Source organism: Trichosurus vulpecula, chromosome 3 (genome assembly GCF_011100635.1).
Source record: "Trichosurus vulpecula isolate mTriVul1 chromosome 3, mTriVul1.pri, whole genome shotgun sequence".
NCBI classification, from domain to species: Eukaryota; Metazoa; Chordata; class Mammalia; order Diprotodontia; family Phalangeridae; genus Trichosurus; species Trichosurus vulpecula.
In genome coordinates, this window is record NC_050575.1 from 352,796,482 (window position 1) to 352,812,859 (window position 16,378).

The window sequence follows — 16,378 nt, forward strand, 5'->3', positions numbered from 1 at the left end:
CAAAGAGTCTCTGGTCCAGGAGTCCTGAGACAACACTTTAAGAGCTATTGATTTAATCCAACACTCTCATCTTAGATGTAAGTAAAATGAGACCTAAAGATGTAAGGATATTTTTTATTGTCATAGAGAGTAAATAGCCAAGCCAGGATTCAAATTCAGGTCCAACATGGAGTGGAAGTAGTGAGTTAACCCAATCACTATAATCCTTCAAGTAGACCTTGAAAAACTACTTGTCAGGAATGTTATTAAGTGGGCTCTTGTTCATCTGTGCATAAGACTAGAAAACTCCAGAGGCATCTTCAATTCTAGAATTTTTTTGAAATGATTTGCCTAAAGTTACACTGAAATAGTTGGTGGCAGAGCCAGGGTTAAAATGCAGGTATCCTGATATCTAAGTCTAGGTCCTTTTTTATTCCAGTATAAAACCTTGCCTCCATCAGATGTTATTCAGTGGCATCAGTGACTTGAATTGCCCACTTACGGTTTACCAGGGGTGGGGAACCCATGGCCTCAAGGCCACATGTTGCTGTCTATGTCCTTGGTTGTGGTCTTTTGACTGAGTCCAAGTTTACAGAACAGATTTTTTACTAAGGGGATTTGTTCTGTAAAGTTTGGATTCAGTTAAAGGGCCACACTTGAGGACCAAGGTGGCCAAATGCGGCCTTGAGGCCACAGTTGGTCCCCACCCCTAATACTCCTTCTTAAATCCATGTAGTCTACTGGCTGCTTTTATGCTCTCATTATCAATTTAGTTCTGGTTGACAGGTTGAATTATAATCAATTTTTGACTGAAGAATGTTCTGAGTCATCTATCCAAGAAGATAATTTTAACATTGTTACAAGTGAAATAGAAAAAAAAACATAATATATCTATATAAAGATCAATTAAAATCATTGTTGATAGATAAATAGATAATAGATAGAAACTCAGAAAGATAGATAATTGCATAAGTTTATCCAAAGCTGAAGTCATTCTATCTGGATATAACAATTTCCCTATGCCAGTGCCAACACGATTCCTTGGATGAATCCTTGGGGTCAAAAGGCAACACATCCTTTTCTAAGTATATCGTTTGTCTGGCATTGTACAGAGAATTATAACTACAACTTTTCTTCTCTTTAATTTCATATACATCAGTTAGCAATTATGTAGACATGTAAATGGCATCTAGGTAATAGCATAAGAGATCAAACCAGTTCATTTCTTCTCTGTTTGTTAAGCTTCATACAGTATTCATGATTTTCCTAAGTGAACTTTGAAATACAGAGCAAGGTAAGAGAGTAATAGCCTGTGCCATCTTATCAGAAAGGAAGGTTCACAGCTTTCATAAGACATCAAGCCAAGGACATGACTTGGCCTAGCTATATAATTAAAATACTATAAGCACATGCAAGTTGGATTGAGAACTAAGTAACCAGCTGGATTAGTTCCAGTTTCTTAAGTATTGTCCCATTATGATACAGTAAAGGTCCACCAATTGTCATAAGGAATAATGCTTTTAAAACTTCTTCTAACCAGTTAACAGATTATTCTCAGGATTGATGAGAGCATGAACCTGTCTTCTTCAGACATCCCATACTCAGCTTTATTTATGGCACATATTGACTTCAAGATTCATTTTGTAAAAAAAAAAATCTACTTCCAAAGACCTATTGTTATAGAGAACCTTCCACTTCCTTCTTGTCCCTACCAAGGATCAGAATAACTTTCCTGAAGACATTCTCACTCAATCCGTACCATCTGTATTCATAATAATTTCTCCAAGTGTTCAGATGGGAAGGTAAGACAATTATACTCTTATTTCAAATTAGTAGTCCTGTGATCACTGTCTTCTGACATCATTGGCTCTTTCAAAGCCTCTTTATGCAGCATTCTTAGGATTCCTATTCAACACATCACCACATTCCTTGATTTAAAAGTGTTTGGTATCTTGTTGCAAGTTCAATGAATTCATCCCAAAGTGTTTGCTTACAGTTCTTGGCTAAGTAATGTTGCCAATGAACTAATCTTTGCCAACTATCAACGCAATTAAAGGAGTTAATTTATCAACCAGGCAAACACTTCTTTAATGTTTTCTTGCCTTGAACTCAATTCATTAATTTTGTTCTGCATTAAGATTATTTGTTCTTCAGACTTCCAGGCCCATGTGATACTCAACAATAGTAATCTTGGGACCTTGGTAAGTAGTGCCTTTTTAATTATCAGAGTGAAAGAAGATGCAAAGAAACCTGTGCTATTCAGGTATCATAACTATGGGCTTGCCTTACTATACTTCTCATGTTCAAAGCTAGGACCACTTGAATACTACCTGTTTCAAGGTCTGGGGCTCATCTTTTTCTCTATTAAGAGGAATGAAAAATTACTAAAGTAATAATTTTCTTCTGCTTGATAAAAAGTATTTTCTACAAGAGAATTTCTCTTTATATGTGAAAAAGTAAAACATTTGATTCATTTACTTTAAAAATAATTGAATAAGTTTGCATTTCCTGTCCTGTAATATTTAATAATAATAACACTGGCAATAGTAAAATCAAGCTTCATTGTTGTGTTATGGCCAATTGAGGGAAAGAAAATGGCATCTATAGAACAGATAGATATAGATGGAGAAAATATATATAAAAGCATCCATCTGCACTAAGCAAGAGTAATACACAGAATAACAGAAGCAGCTAGATGGTGCAATGGATGGAGTCCTGGCCTGTAATGAATTAACAACTCATTCTTGCTATTAGTTCTGAGCATGTACCCTTATTCCAATGTGGCAGTTGCTATCTTATTCTGTGTATCTATGTATCTTTTCAACTGCCACCCCTGCTGAAAGCTGTACTTAAACTTCATTTCTTGTCTATTCTATAGTTTCTTCAAGACTAGGGTTTTTACATTGCATTTCTAGAATCCCTCTCTATCTTTTGATTAAATTCAATTCAACAAGAATTTATAAAATATCTACCATGAGAAATACAAGAATTCAGGAAGTCAGGAAGATAGGGATTCAAGTTTTCCCTTTGATACGTAGAAGGCATATGACCGTAAGCAAGTTAATTCACCTTTTGGTTCCTACAGAAAGGCAAATTTCTATAATTTTCAGGTGTCTACAAGTTGTTGGTTTGTCAGCTTGCAGTGAGTGAAATCATAAAACCAGACCAAATAAAAATATTCAATATACTATGGGAACTTTGCAGACAAAAAATTGAATAATGATAGAGATTCTGATATCAAAAAGCTTATGTTTTACTCAGGGGAATGTGGCATGTAAGCAGATGAGAATACTAATGAGTTCCTTGAAGGTAGGGACTATCTTTTGTCTTTTGTATCCCCAGTGCTTAGTGTAATGCCAGTACATAGCAGGTGCTCAATTAATGTTTATATCCTGAGCACAAGTTAAAGCGTGATGGGGCCAAAGGAGAGATTCAGACAAGTCATTTTTTCCACTGCTTTATGAACTTGCTATAAAACAAACTTCTCATGAACTGTCTCCATTGACAGCATATTGAATAAAATGATTTCCTTGTGGAGAATTAACTGAACTTGGAATTGTAACCCTAAATCTCTAGTTTCCTCTACTGGCTGCCAGGCCTCTGTGCACTTTTCCTCTGGAATATCATGTATTCTTTGAACCTGGTCCACTTGTGGTCAAGTTTATCCTGATTTTAACTAAACTATGGTTATGGCAGGTATGGCTGTAGAACAGATGAAGTAGTGGAGGAAATGGGCTGTCTGAATTTTTAAAAAATCATTTAGCTGAGTGCAAACCTTGACAATAAGCTTCATAAATGTTTTGAAATTTTGATTGTAAAAGACTATTGTAGCCTTTGCCCCAGACTTTTCTGTTTATTTCCTGGAATTGTTTTCCTCTGCACTCCAGGGGATGATTCACGGAGAGACACAGGCAGGCGGAGAAATTTCTGATGATTCTGGCATATGGAAGTGATTTTTTCTTGTCTCCTCATCCAGGGTCACCACAAGCTCTCACATGCAATGAGGTAGATGTTACTAAAAGGCATAAGGGAGGTGAAGTCTGTAAGTTGGAATGTTCTTTTCATTGTATGTTTTTCTTCCTCTGACCTTGTCATTCTGACTTCTGGGAGAAAACTGAAAACTTCGATAAGTGAGAACCACATGGAAAACTTATCCACCATGAGCAGCAGAGGTCGGAAGCCTTTGTACCACAATTTTAGCCTGAAGCAGAGTTGACAACAGGGGGTAGCCAGCAGAGTAATGAGAATATACAGTCAAGAGTCCTCAGGACTGTTAGTCATTGTGAAAATTCTCTTTGGTCAGTGAGCTGGGGAAAGATGATTTTCTTTTTGTGTATGAATCTGAGGGAGTAAGTAGACTTCCCTTTATATTACAATGCCAGAAAAGTTAGATGTTACTCAGACATGTATTATTATGAGTTCAATGGTGATTTGGGGCATGCCCAAACACCATAAGATGGCATCATCCACATGGATGATGGTAGGACTTTGCTTTAGACAGACTGGGGCAATAGATCATGTGTGGATATTTGTGTAGGGTAACCACATGATTGGAGCTGTGTAACCAGAATAGGAGACTTTCAAACAGCCCAATTGAGCACCAGAATTGGGTTTTGCAGCATTTGCATCTGAGGGGAAAAGTGTATGTCTCATGCACAGTTCATGAGACCACAAGATAAGGGGGCAGGGCCTTGGAGCTTCTTCTTACCACCCCATGGCCATGTAGCTCTGAGTAACAGATCTCGGTCTTTGACTCTTTCTTTTGTTCTTTTCCATTCTAGGTTCAGGGAGAAGAGGTTCTCATTTGACATGGGAGCTTTAGCCACAGGCATCAAAGAATCTAAAAGTGAAAAATGGATATTGCAAGCAGTCTAGCATTAAAGTCTTAGAGAGCTAGGGACTCTAGCTCAACAGAACCTGGAACCAATGCTATCTTTAGATATGAACTCAGTGGTATTAATACTATATAGAAACTGAGCTAAATTCTGAGGTTAATCACTACCCTCCACCTCCCAAGGGACAGATGGGATTTTAGAGTGATTATTCCCCCAATATGTTGGATAAAATATTTATATGTCTATTATTGTTATAATTCTGAAGTAAATATCAATTTGAAAAATGCAATCTAATGTCAAATGGCTACATGGAACTGGGGTGTTAATTTCTAGGCCCCAAAATGGAAGGAACACAGCCAACAAGGACTTGCTCTAATATTAGAGAAAAGAGATTAACCAATTCTGTGAGGGATTGATAAAGTTGAGAGGGATAAAATGTAACAGGACGGGTTGAAAAGACAATTATAAGGATGTAGCATTTTTGCCAATGACCAAGAAAACATGGATGAAAAAGTGGGAAAGATTTCATCTCAAGTGAGGTAGGGCTAATCAAAAGACAAGTTTTCTCTGGGCAGGAGGGTTTGAAAAACAACCAAGGAAAGAAGCTTTGACATGTAATAAATGAGTGGTGAAATTTTTCTCTCTGCCCCCCTCCCCCATCCTCTTCAATTTAAACAAGGGAGAAGAATAAATCATATTGGCCTGAAAGAATGCATGATGGTATGTGGGTATAGATTAAAAACAAACAGAGGTTGGTCCCCGGATAGAAAAAGAGCAGGGAAATCGCAGGCAGAGCTAGGCCTTCAGAAGTGGGAAGAAAACACCAAATTGGTAGGATGTTAAAGACCAAGGCCTTTTCACCCCTTAAATCATAAAAGTGAATGGATGAGAACAGAAATTGAGAATAATCTATCTGCCAAAGGAGTCCTCATATTTAGCACAATGTACATGCATTTTTGGAATCAATGTTTGCGCATTCAGGGATTTTAAAATTTTCTTCATTTTAATCAAACCTTCCTCTCTAGTACAGCTAGGTCAGGATTAATGTGAATAATGAATTCCTTGAAGTGGTCACATTCAAATTAGAACTGTATATTTCCATTGGGCTAGAACCAATGACCATATTCTAAACAATTATGACTTGTAAACAGTATGAATTCAGATACACTCAAATATTTCCTGGGATTCATTATTGGAACTAATCAGGACCTCACTGTATTGTCACCTAAGTGTTCTAGGTTATGTCAGAAATACAAATACATCACACGTCCTAATGAGCAAAGAAAAATGACGAACGCCTCTTATGTGAATTCTGACCCTTCACATTATGAAATACTGAAAAAAGGCAGTGGAAAGGGGGCTGGATTTTAAGTGAGAGGACCTGAGTTCAAGCCTTAGCTCAGTATTTTACTACCTCTCTGACCCTGGGAAAGTGATTTGGTCTTTCTGGGCATAGGCTTCCTCATCTGTAAAATGAAGTTATAGTTGATGGCTAGTGTTTCTTTCTCCCTACCCCCAGTATTTAATATATGATCCTAATTTAATCTGTCAATCCACAAGCTTTATTTTTGTCACATTTGTCACATTTATTATGTGACTACAGTGTACCAGGGTATAATGGTAGGAGAATATAAAATTAAATATTCCTAGCCCTTAAGGAGCTTACATTCTATGGGAGTTTGTGGGTGAAGCATACCATATGTTCTTAATATGCTAGGGCATACTTGTTAATGTTGATTTCTACTTTTCAGACAACAGAAGGATCTCAATCCTTTTGGGGAAGATTGGGAAGGCAGCACACAACCTCTTCAGTGCATTGGATCAATATGAAAATAGTGATGCTTAATGGTGCACCAATAGTTGCCAAGGTTAACTTCTCTGGTATTGGCATGGTTAGGCCAATTTGTTCCAGTCAGATCATGATAGTCCAAGTGGGATTGCTTTATTTTCACTTACAAGAGTATTACAACAATGCATTTCTTCTCTGTCATCCTGATTTCATTAGGACTGAGCCACTCAATCATTTCCCATGCTTTTCTGTCTTGCTTCTTTAGTAAATTCCAAGATAATTTCTATCAAAATCTGGGATGAACTACATTACTTCAATCTAATTAGTAGATCACCTGTTCTAGCAGCATGCTTCTTTATCTCATTATTCCTCCCCTGCAAGCCATATATCTGTTCCCAACATCAATCCTTTACTGTGATCATTGCAGCAAAAAAAAAATTAATTTTCAAACAATTGCCTATCCCTCCTTTTGAAATACTGTTCCTCAGCATAGACTTCCTAAAGTTGTTTTCCTCGACCCTTTATTTGAATGCAGACCCCGATGTGACCTATTCCTCATTTTTTTCCTCCTTCATTTTAATCTGGATACTTTAATTTGTGGTTACCTGTTTTATATAATAAGTAGCACCCAGTATACCCCTATTACATACAATAACCATGATAAATGTACATATGTAAATGTTTGGAGAATAGGAATACAAAGAAAAAAACATTCCCTGCCCTCAGGTAGCTTCCATTCTACTATGGGGATCAATCACATAAATAGGTGCCATATATGACAACTCAAGGAGGGAGACAGTGCTAATTATTAAGGGGTAATGGCACCCAAGTTTCTCATAGGAAATGGCCAATGAGTTGGGACAGAGGTATTTTAAAAGTCCATGTTTTACATTGAACTTTGGGATTAAACCCATCCTGGAAGAATGTTAAATATCTCTCTGGGCACACATCGATGTCATAGGTGATTGAATAATTCTAGAGAATATAGGACATGATACACAATATGAGAGCTTCCATTTAACTCCCAAGAGCAAGTGATTTTCTCAGGTTTCCTAATCTCTTTGTTATACAAGTATCTGTAAGAGAGATCATCTCACCTGGCATATAAAAATCATTGATCGAGGCATCCAAAACCTCGACATGGATTTCTGGTTCTGCTATTTCTTTTATGTCTATAGTTACACAGTCCCACTCCCTACTCCAACTTCCTCCCACTACTCAATTTTCTTTGAGATTACCTCACATTTATACCATATGTATTTGTATGTACATTGTTGTCTGCATACTTTGTCCCCTATTAGATATTGTTTTTCAGTTGTTTTAGTCACGTCTGACTGTTAGTGACCCCATTCGGGGTTTTCTTGGCAATGATACTGGAGTGGTTTGCTATTTCCTTCTTGAGTTCATTTTATAGAAGAGGAAACTGAGGCAAACAGGATTCAGTGACTTTCCCAGTGTCACATAGCTAGTAATTGTTTGAGGCCAAATTTGAACTCAGAGCCTCCTGACTCCAGGCCTGGCACTCTATCCACTGCACTACCTAGCTGCCCCAATAGAAGATGAGCTTTTGAAAACAAGGACCATATGTTTTAAAAATTTTCTTTGTATTCTTTTGAATGAAGCACCAAACTTGACCCACAGTAAGCTCTGAATTGGGTTTATTGAGTGACTGAGACAACTGGTTATCTTTCTGTTCCTTGAACCAGATATTCTGTCTCTTAGTTCTCTGCCCTTCAACTGGCTGTGTCACATGCTTGGAATTCATTTTCCATCTCTGGCTTACAGAATTTTTTGATTTCCTTCAAGACTCAGTTCAGACACTGCATTCTCTGTGAAAACTTACATTATCCCTGTTAGTACCTTCTCTTTCTAATTATGCTGCATTAAACAACTTTTTTTTCTTCCAGTGTATACTTACTTATATTGTCTCCCCACCCCCACACACAATAAAATTGAATCTCCTGGAATTCAGGGACAATTTTATTTTTGTCCTTGTTTCCCTAGCACATGGCACAGTGACTGGCACATGGTAGGTCCTTAATAAATGCTTGCTGTTTGATCAGTTGAGAGGTTTATAGGTGGGTGAGGTAAGAAAAGGCTTCAAGAGGGTGTTCTGAAATGAGGTTATCTTTGAAAATGTGTTAAAGTTTCTTCCCTGTCCTTATCTCATTTTAATCTTGTTTCCTCATTGGTCAATGGATTTTCAAATTCATAAGTCAAGCCTTCATGTGTGGTTTACTTTTCACCTCCAACTTACTGAGAATAGGGTAAAAGCCATAATAAATTTAATTTTGAATTACATTAATTAAGTTAATTTAGAAACAACCAGACCTTGATGCAAACTGAAACAAGCTAAAAATAGGCAGTTTTGATTTTAGTAATATACTTTTAATTAGTCCTTGAGCCTTAGAAGCCAAAATTCAGTTTTTTTTTTTTGGTTCAGGGCTAGTGCCTGAGAAATTACAGGAACATTCAGGTTAATGAGCCTACAAATCAATTGATTTTTAGTTTGAAAAAGAATGGAGAAGTTGATTTTGAGGACAGGTTTTTTCTTAATTTTATTGTTCAGACAGAAGATCATAGATTTAGGTGAAGAAGGGAATTTAGAGATCAATTGATCCAAGCCCTATATTTTAGAGATGAAGAAAAAAGCCCAGAGAATTTAAATGACTTGCCAATAGACACACAGGTTATAAGTGGGGGAGCCCAAATTCAAACCATTACCATCCAGGTTTAAATTGCATTCCACTGCATATGCCATTGCAACATATTGCACTCAACTAAGGAAAAGCACTCTAAATTAACTCTGTTTAAAGAAGCCATATTACTTTACCTGCTATAAGATTCTCTAGTGTAATAAAATCCCAAAGTACAAAAGATTGTCTGTCATGGAGAGCAGAGGACAAACAAGGAAAATAGGGTGGAGGGAAATTCACAATTAGTAATCATTACTGTGAATGGGATGAACTCATACATAAAATAGAAGTGGATAGCAGAGTGGATTAAAAACCAGAATCTTGATATATGTCGTTTTTGAGAAACATACTTGAAGCAGAGACAAACAAAGTAAAAGTAAGGCGCTGGAACAAAATCTATTGTGTTTCAGCTGAAGTAAAAAAAAAAAAGGAAGCAATCATGATCTCAGACAATGCAAAAGAAAAAAAAATAGATCTAATAAAAGGCAATAAGGAAGGAAACTACATATTGCTAAAATATACCATAGATAATTAAGTAATATCAGTACTAAACATATATTCACCTAATGGTATAGCATCCAAATTTTTAAAGGAGGAGCTAAATGAGTACTGGAAGTACTCAATGAAGGAAGTAGTAAAACTAGATTAGTGGAAGACCTCAACTATACCATCTCAGAACTAAATAAATCAAACCAAAAAATAAACCAGAAGGAAGTTAATGAGATGAATAGAATTTTAGGAAAGTTAGATACAAAAGACTTTTAGATAAAACTGAATGGGAATAGAAAGGAATATACCTTTTCTCAGTGGCACATGACACCTACACAAAAACTGACCTTGTATTAGGGCATAAAATTCTCACAAAAATGCAGAAAAGCAGAAATATGAAATGAATCACTTTCAGATTATAATGCAGAAAATTAAATTCAATAAAGGGTTGTGCAAAGATAGATTAAAAATCAATTGGAAATTAAATATTCTAATCTTAAAGAATTAGTAGGTCAAAGAACAACTAGAGACAATCAATACTTTTTGTTTGTTTCTGGAGAGGAGAAGGCAGGGTAATTAGGGTTAAGTGACTTGCCCAAAGTCACACATCTAGTAAGTGTGTCAAGTGCCTAAGGTCATATTTGAACTCAGGTCCTCCTGAGTCCAGGGCCAGTGCTCTACTCACTGTGTCACCTAGCTGCCCCACAATCAATACTTTCAGGAAAGAGACAGGCAACAATGAGACACCATACCAAAATTTATAAGATGCAGACATAGTAGGACTTAGGAGGAAATGTATATATCTAAATGCTTACATCAATAAAATAGAGAAGGAATAGATTAATGAATGGGGCATAAAATTAAAAAAAAACTAGAAGATTAAACTAAAAATCCTCAGACAAAGGCCGAGTTGGAAATCCTGAAAGTCAAAGGAGAGATTAATGAAATCAAAAGTAAGAACTTCATTGAACCAATGAATGAAACTCGGAGCTGGTTTTATTAAAAAGAAATGAAATGGATAAACCATTGATTAATTTGATTTAAAAATATTACCAGTATAAAAAAGAAAAGGATGGATGCATCACCAATGAAGAGGAAATTAAAGCAAAAACTAGGAGCTATTTTGCCAAATTATAAGTCAATAAATCTGACAACTGAAGCAAAGTGGAGAATACAAAATACAAACTGTCCAGATTACCAGAAGAGAAAATAGAATAACTTAATAACCTTATCTTTTAAAGCTATATTGAACAAACCATTAATCACCTCCCTAAGAATAAATCCCCAGGTCCAACCTTATAAAAAACAATTAATTCCAATATTTTGGAAAATTGGAAAAAATATTTGGAAAAAATATGGAAAAAAAATTTGGAAAAAAATTGGAAAAAAATAAGCAAAAGGGGAGTTCTAACAAATTCTTCTTAGGGCACAAATGTGTTGATACAAAAACCAGGGAAAGTAAAAACAGAGAAAACTATAGATTATTTTCCCCAATGAAAATTGATGTAAAAATTTAAATAAAATACTAGCAAGGAGATTATAGTAATATAGCACAAGGATCATACACTATGAAGAGGTGGGATTTATACCTAGAATTCAGGGATGTTTCAATACGAAGAAAACTAACAGGATAATTGACCACATCTATAACAAAACTGACAGAAATCATGTGATTATCTAAACAGATGTAAAAAAAAAACCCTTTTGACAAAACACAGTACCCAATATTATTAAAAACATTAGAGAACATAGGTATAAATGGAACTTTCCTTAAAATGATAAATAGTATCTATCTAAAACCATCATTATATGTTATGTATAATGGGGATAAGCTAGAAGACTTTTTGATAAGATCAGAGGTAAAGAAGGATGCCCATTATCACCATTATTATTCAATATTGTACTAGAAATATTAGCTATAGTGACAAGAAAAGAAAAAAAGAAATTGCAGGAATTAAAAATAGCATTGGGGAAACAAACTTAAAAAAACAACTCTGAAATCCCTCCTCATACTTATCAGATTCACTAACATGACAGATAAGGAAAACGACAAATGCTGATGGGGGCATGGAAAAATTGGAAAACTGATATACTGTTGGTGGAGTTGTGAATTGCTCCAACTGTTCTGGACAACAATTTCACACTACCTCCAAAGAATTATAAAACTGTACATAACCTTAGAACCAGAAATACCACTTTTAGGTCTGTATGCCAAAGAGGAAAAAGAATAGGGAAAAGGAGAAGCTTTTTAGCTCTTTGTAGCAGCTCTTTTTTACATGTGACAAAGAATTGGAAATTAAAGGGATACTTGTAAATTTGGGAATAACATATACAACAACACTGTATATGATTGTATATCATTATGATGTAATATCATTGTGCTGCAACAAATGATAAGCTGTATAGTTTCAGGAAAACCTGGGAATATTCACATGAATTCATGCAATGTGAAGTGAATACAAATGGGAAAACATTGTATGTGGTAATAGCAATATTATAAGAATTGTCTACTGTGAAAGACTTAACATTTATGATTGAACCAAAGATTGAAAACATATTGCCTCCGTGGTTACCCAGTTAAAGGCCAAACATATGACAGGTGCTCAATATATATAAATACTTGTTGATTGGTTGACTATAAAGTTTCTGGTCCTCTTTAGAGAGGTTGAAGTGACTGTGGGAGGCTTTTCTGGAGCCTGGTCACTCTGCTCTTTCCATATGAGAGGATTCTGAATTTGCCTGCCAGTATTACACATTAACTAGACCAATGAGTCCATTTGTAGATCTAAGTATTTTTAAATGTCTTTTTATTAGACTTTTCATTAAACTTTTATTCAACTCTTTTGGATGCTTTCTTTGTAACCATTTTAAATTTGTAACCATTTTAAAAAATCAAATACCATTTTCTATGTATTTTATTTCAATTTACATATTTTTCATTTTTGACATCCTGGAGACAACTTCAGATAAATAGGAGTGCTATAGAAAAGGATATTTTTCTATACTCAATGTGTAAAAGCAATTTTCTAAGGACTTGTGTTTGTTTTCCTATTGTGGAAAATTGAAAGAATTATTTACATTAAGGTCACATTAGAAACAGTTCCAGGTGACTGCAATAAAGAGCCTCTCCAGTGGGTTGGAGTGGTTTCCACATCAATCCCATCCCAAGGTGACACTGCTCAGAAGTTTCAGCACAAATATCATGGCCCTATATATCTCCCTGAAGAGCAAAGGAGAATAAATTAAAGATGGAAAGATGCTGCAGAGACCCATTTTCTAAAAAGTGAAACCATTCGGAACAGAGAATTGGAAAGAAATTATCATTTGTATCTGAAAAGTTTGTGTGACTAGAAGTTGTAAGCTAGAGTCAAAGCTGATGCCAACATAATTGGGTTCAGAATAGGCAGGGGTATGGTGAGGGGGGAGGCAGTAAATTAATTCAGTCAGCAAAAGATTCTCGAGAATGATTAGGCAAAGAACGTATTGCTTATGTGTTTGATTTGATGGCAATTATATTTTGAGTTACTGTGAGATATCACTATACAGTCAGAGCTGAAAGGAAAGATGCTGACTTAACTTACTAGCTTGACATAAATTATTCAACCCAATGAGTAGAAAGAGCTTTTTGTTTGTTTTAATCAAAACATAAAATAAGCTAGAGGCCAACACATATTTCTTAATAGTATGGTAGAATTGAAAAAAATCAAAGGATTTGGCCTTCTGAAGAGTGGGTGTTGCTGAGAAATAAAAATAGAGTTTGGAGTTTTTGTTTTAAACAATTAAGAGGATAGTATAATGAATGCTCTGCAGGTTTACATGTAGGAAACCAAGTATCCTCCCTCTACAAAGGCAACATCTTACAAAGTTAGGATAAATAAATAAATAGATAGATAGACAGATAAATAAATAAAAGAATAAATAAATAAATAAAATATAAATGAAAATAACCACATGAAAATGATCATATTCAAATTAAGTGTTTCTTTTGTTTCATTTCCCAATATACAACTTTATTTCTTCACTTAGTTACGTGGGTATTATGTAATCTCTTCAGCGATGCAGATTGCAATTCCTCCATGATCATTCATTCTCTATGACTTTTATCCATATCCTCTTGGATATCTTCCACAGGAATGTCACAAAGTGATAAAAGTTTCCTTCTCATTCTCTTGATATTTATCAAGACTTCTCCAGCATATGAGTTGTCAATCAGTTATTCTTTACTCAGTGACCAACTAGCTCATATCCCCCTCCTGCCTCCTTCCCCAGTCATACATGTCTCTGATAATACTAGATGAGACCCAAAATGAAATGAAATGAGTAGTCTTGACTATTGAAAGAGCTTGAAAACTTTCCCTTTACTTCCAGTCCAGAAGGAGAGGAAGACGAAGGATTGAACAAGAGAAGAGATTCATGTGAGTCATGTTGTGGATTCTTTACAAAGGCAGCTCTGTGTTTCTGGAGCCCCTACTAGGTCAATTCTAATGTCTTTAATGTGTTTGGACAGACGCACTGGGTAAAGCTTTGAGGGGGTGCAGGGGGAGAAATAAGTGGGGTCCTTTTAGCCCCTGTCATATTTGAGGACATAAACAAGGAAGTGACAATGCTTATGCTATACACTGGCTCTCACCAAAACAATGAAGACAAAATACCTACCCATTCTCGGAATTTTCCCTGCCTTGGATGTGTCCTGTCATGACCTCACTTTATGTGCTCAGTGTCCTGCTCTCTTCCATCTTATCTCGAAACATTTTAGGAAAGTATATGAAATCAATCACCTTCACCTCGATGTGAACTAAATTCAACATGTGACCTTCCCAGAGACTTTAATATTTTAGGTCTTAGCTCTACACAGAATATTACAAGAATAAAAGGCATCATTAAGCAAGTATATGGGTAGTTATTTTAGTATGTAGAAGGGGTACATTTCCTGTGCCTTTGAAATCATTCCTTATAGGGAGCTATGAATTTCATTTATTTGGCTGATTAGACACACACACAAATGCACACACACACACACACACACACACACCCCTATATATGTGTGTATATACATATATGCCAAGTGTCAAAATGTAAAAAATTCAAAGTCCCTCAGGGAAGATGACTTTTGCCATAGCACCCATCTATCCACCTTTTCTCCAAATCTCCTACTCCAGTCTTTATGGTTCAAGGCTGCCATAGGCATTCAAATCCGTTCTTATTGTCCTAGTCTTAAATCTCAAAAGGTTTCAAGCTGGCTTTTCTACAGTCTACCCTCAGAGAGGCATTTGTAATGATAGGGACAACTGGCATCTATATAATACTTTTATATTCAGCTCATTTAATATCAAGGATGTGAAGCAAATAATGTTATTATTCTCACTTTACAGATAAGTAATCTGAGCTCTGGAGAATATAAGAGACTTAAAGTTAGTAAACATCTAAGACCAATATTTACCTAAACTTAAATGGAGTTTCGGAGTGTGTGTGTTGTCTTACCACATTAGGAGGTGAAACTGGTAAAAGCCCAAGAATATTCTGTCTATAGGAAGAGAGGTGTGATATACCTGTTTGAAATGATGTCAAATGAGAGAGTGGAGGTGTGTATTAGAAGAAATATAAAAATGGTTAATTCTTCCTGCAACATAACATGAGAAGGACAGAACCTTCAAAGTTAAAATGACAGTTCCCAATGGACACTTGAGACTACATGAAGAGGTCCCTTTTCAGAAACGTGCTTCTCTGTCATTGTGCTCAACAACCTGGGATCTTTGCCTCCTGGCTAGGATGAGTCTTGAAAAATTAGACCATATTGGCTCTTTAATTCCCAGATCAAGAATCAAATGCTGACAATGTAGAGAAAGCATACATTAGGGATTAAGCAGCCAACAAGATTACAGTTAGCTATTGAAAAGAGAACATTTTAAAGACTATCCTTTGAAATTCAGTTTCCTTTTATGCTTATCAAAGTCTTTAAGTGGGATCAAAGAGCAAAGATTTTATTGAGGTGAAATGTAATTCTTCCCATACATCATTTAAGCTGATGCCCTCTGAAGATGCCCCTTTCCATTATGCTTTTGGAAGAAGCTGAAGGAACATGAATTGTGTTACTGCTTGGCAGTCCTTAATTCCTCCTCTATTTTTTGCTTGCTTTCCATGAGAGTTTTGTTTAACAGTAGTAAATATTCCCATAATAGAAATGTAGCTGCCCTGAAGATATCCTCTTATAAATAAGAGGTGCCAAACACTATGCCCACAACATTCCCAAGTGCAATCTAAACCAAATTTTAATTATTTTTATAAATATTTCCCAACTACTTTTTATCTGGGCAGCTAAGTGGTACAGTGGATAGAGCATGGGGACTGAAGGAAAAAAAAAGACTCATTTTCTTGAGTTCAATTCTGATCTCAGACACTTGCTAGCTGTGTGACCCTGGGAAAGCTATTTAATGCTGTTTACTTCAGTTTTCTCATCTATACACTGAGCTGGAGAAGGAAACGGCAAACCACTCCAGTATCTTTGCCAAGAAAACTCCAAATGGGATCACAAAGAGTCAGACATGACCGAAATGACTGAGCAACAATACACAAACAACCATTAAATGGCA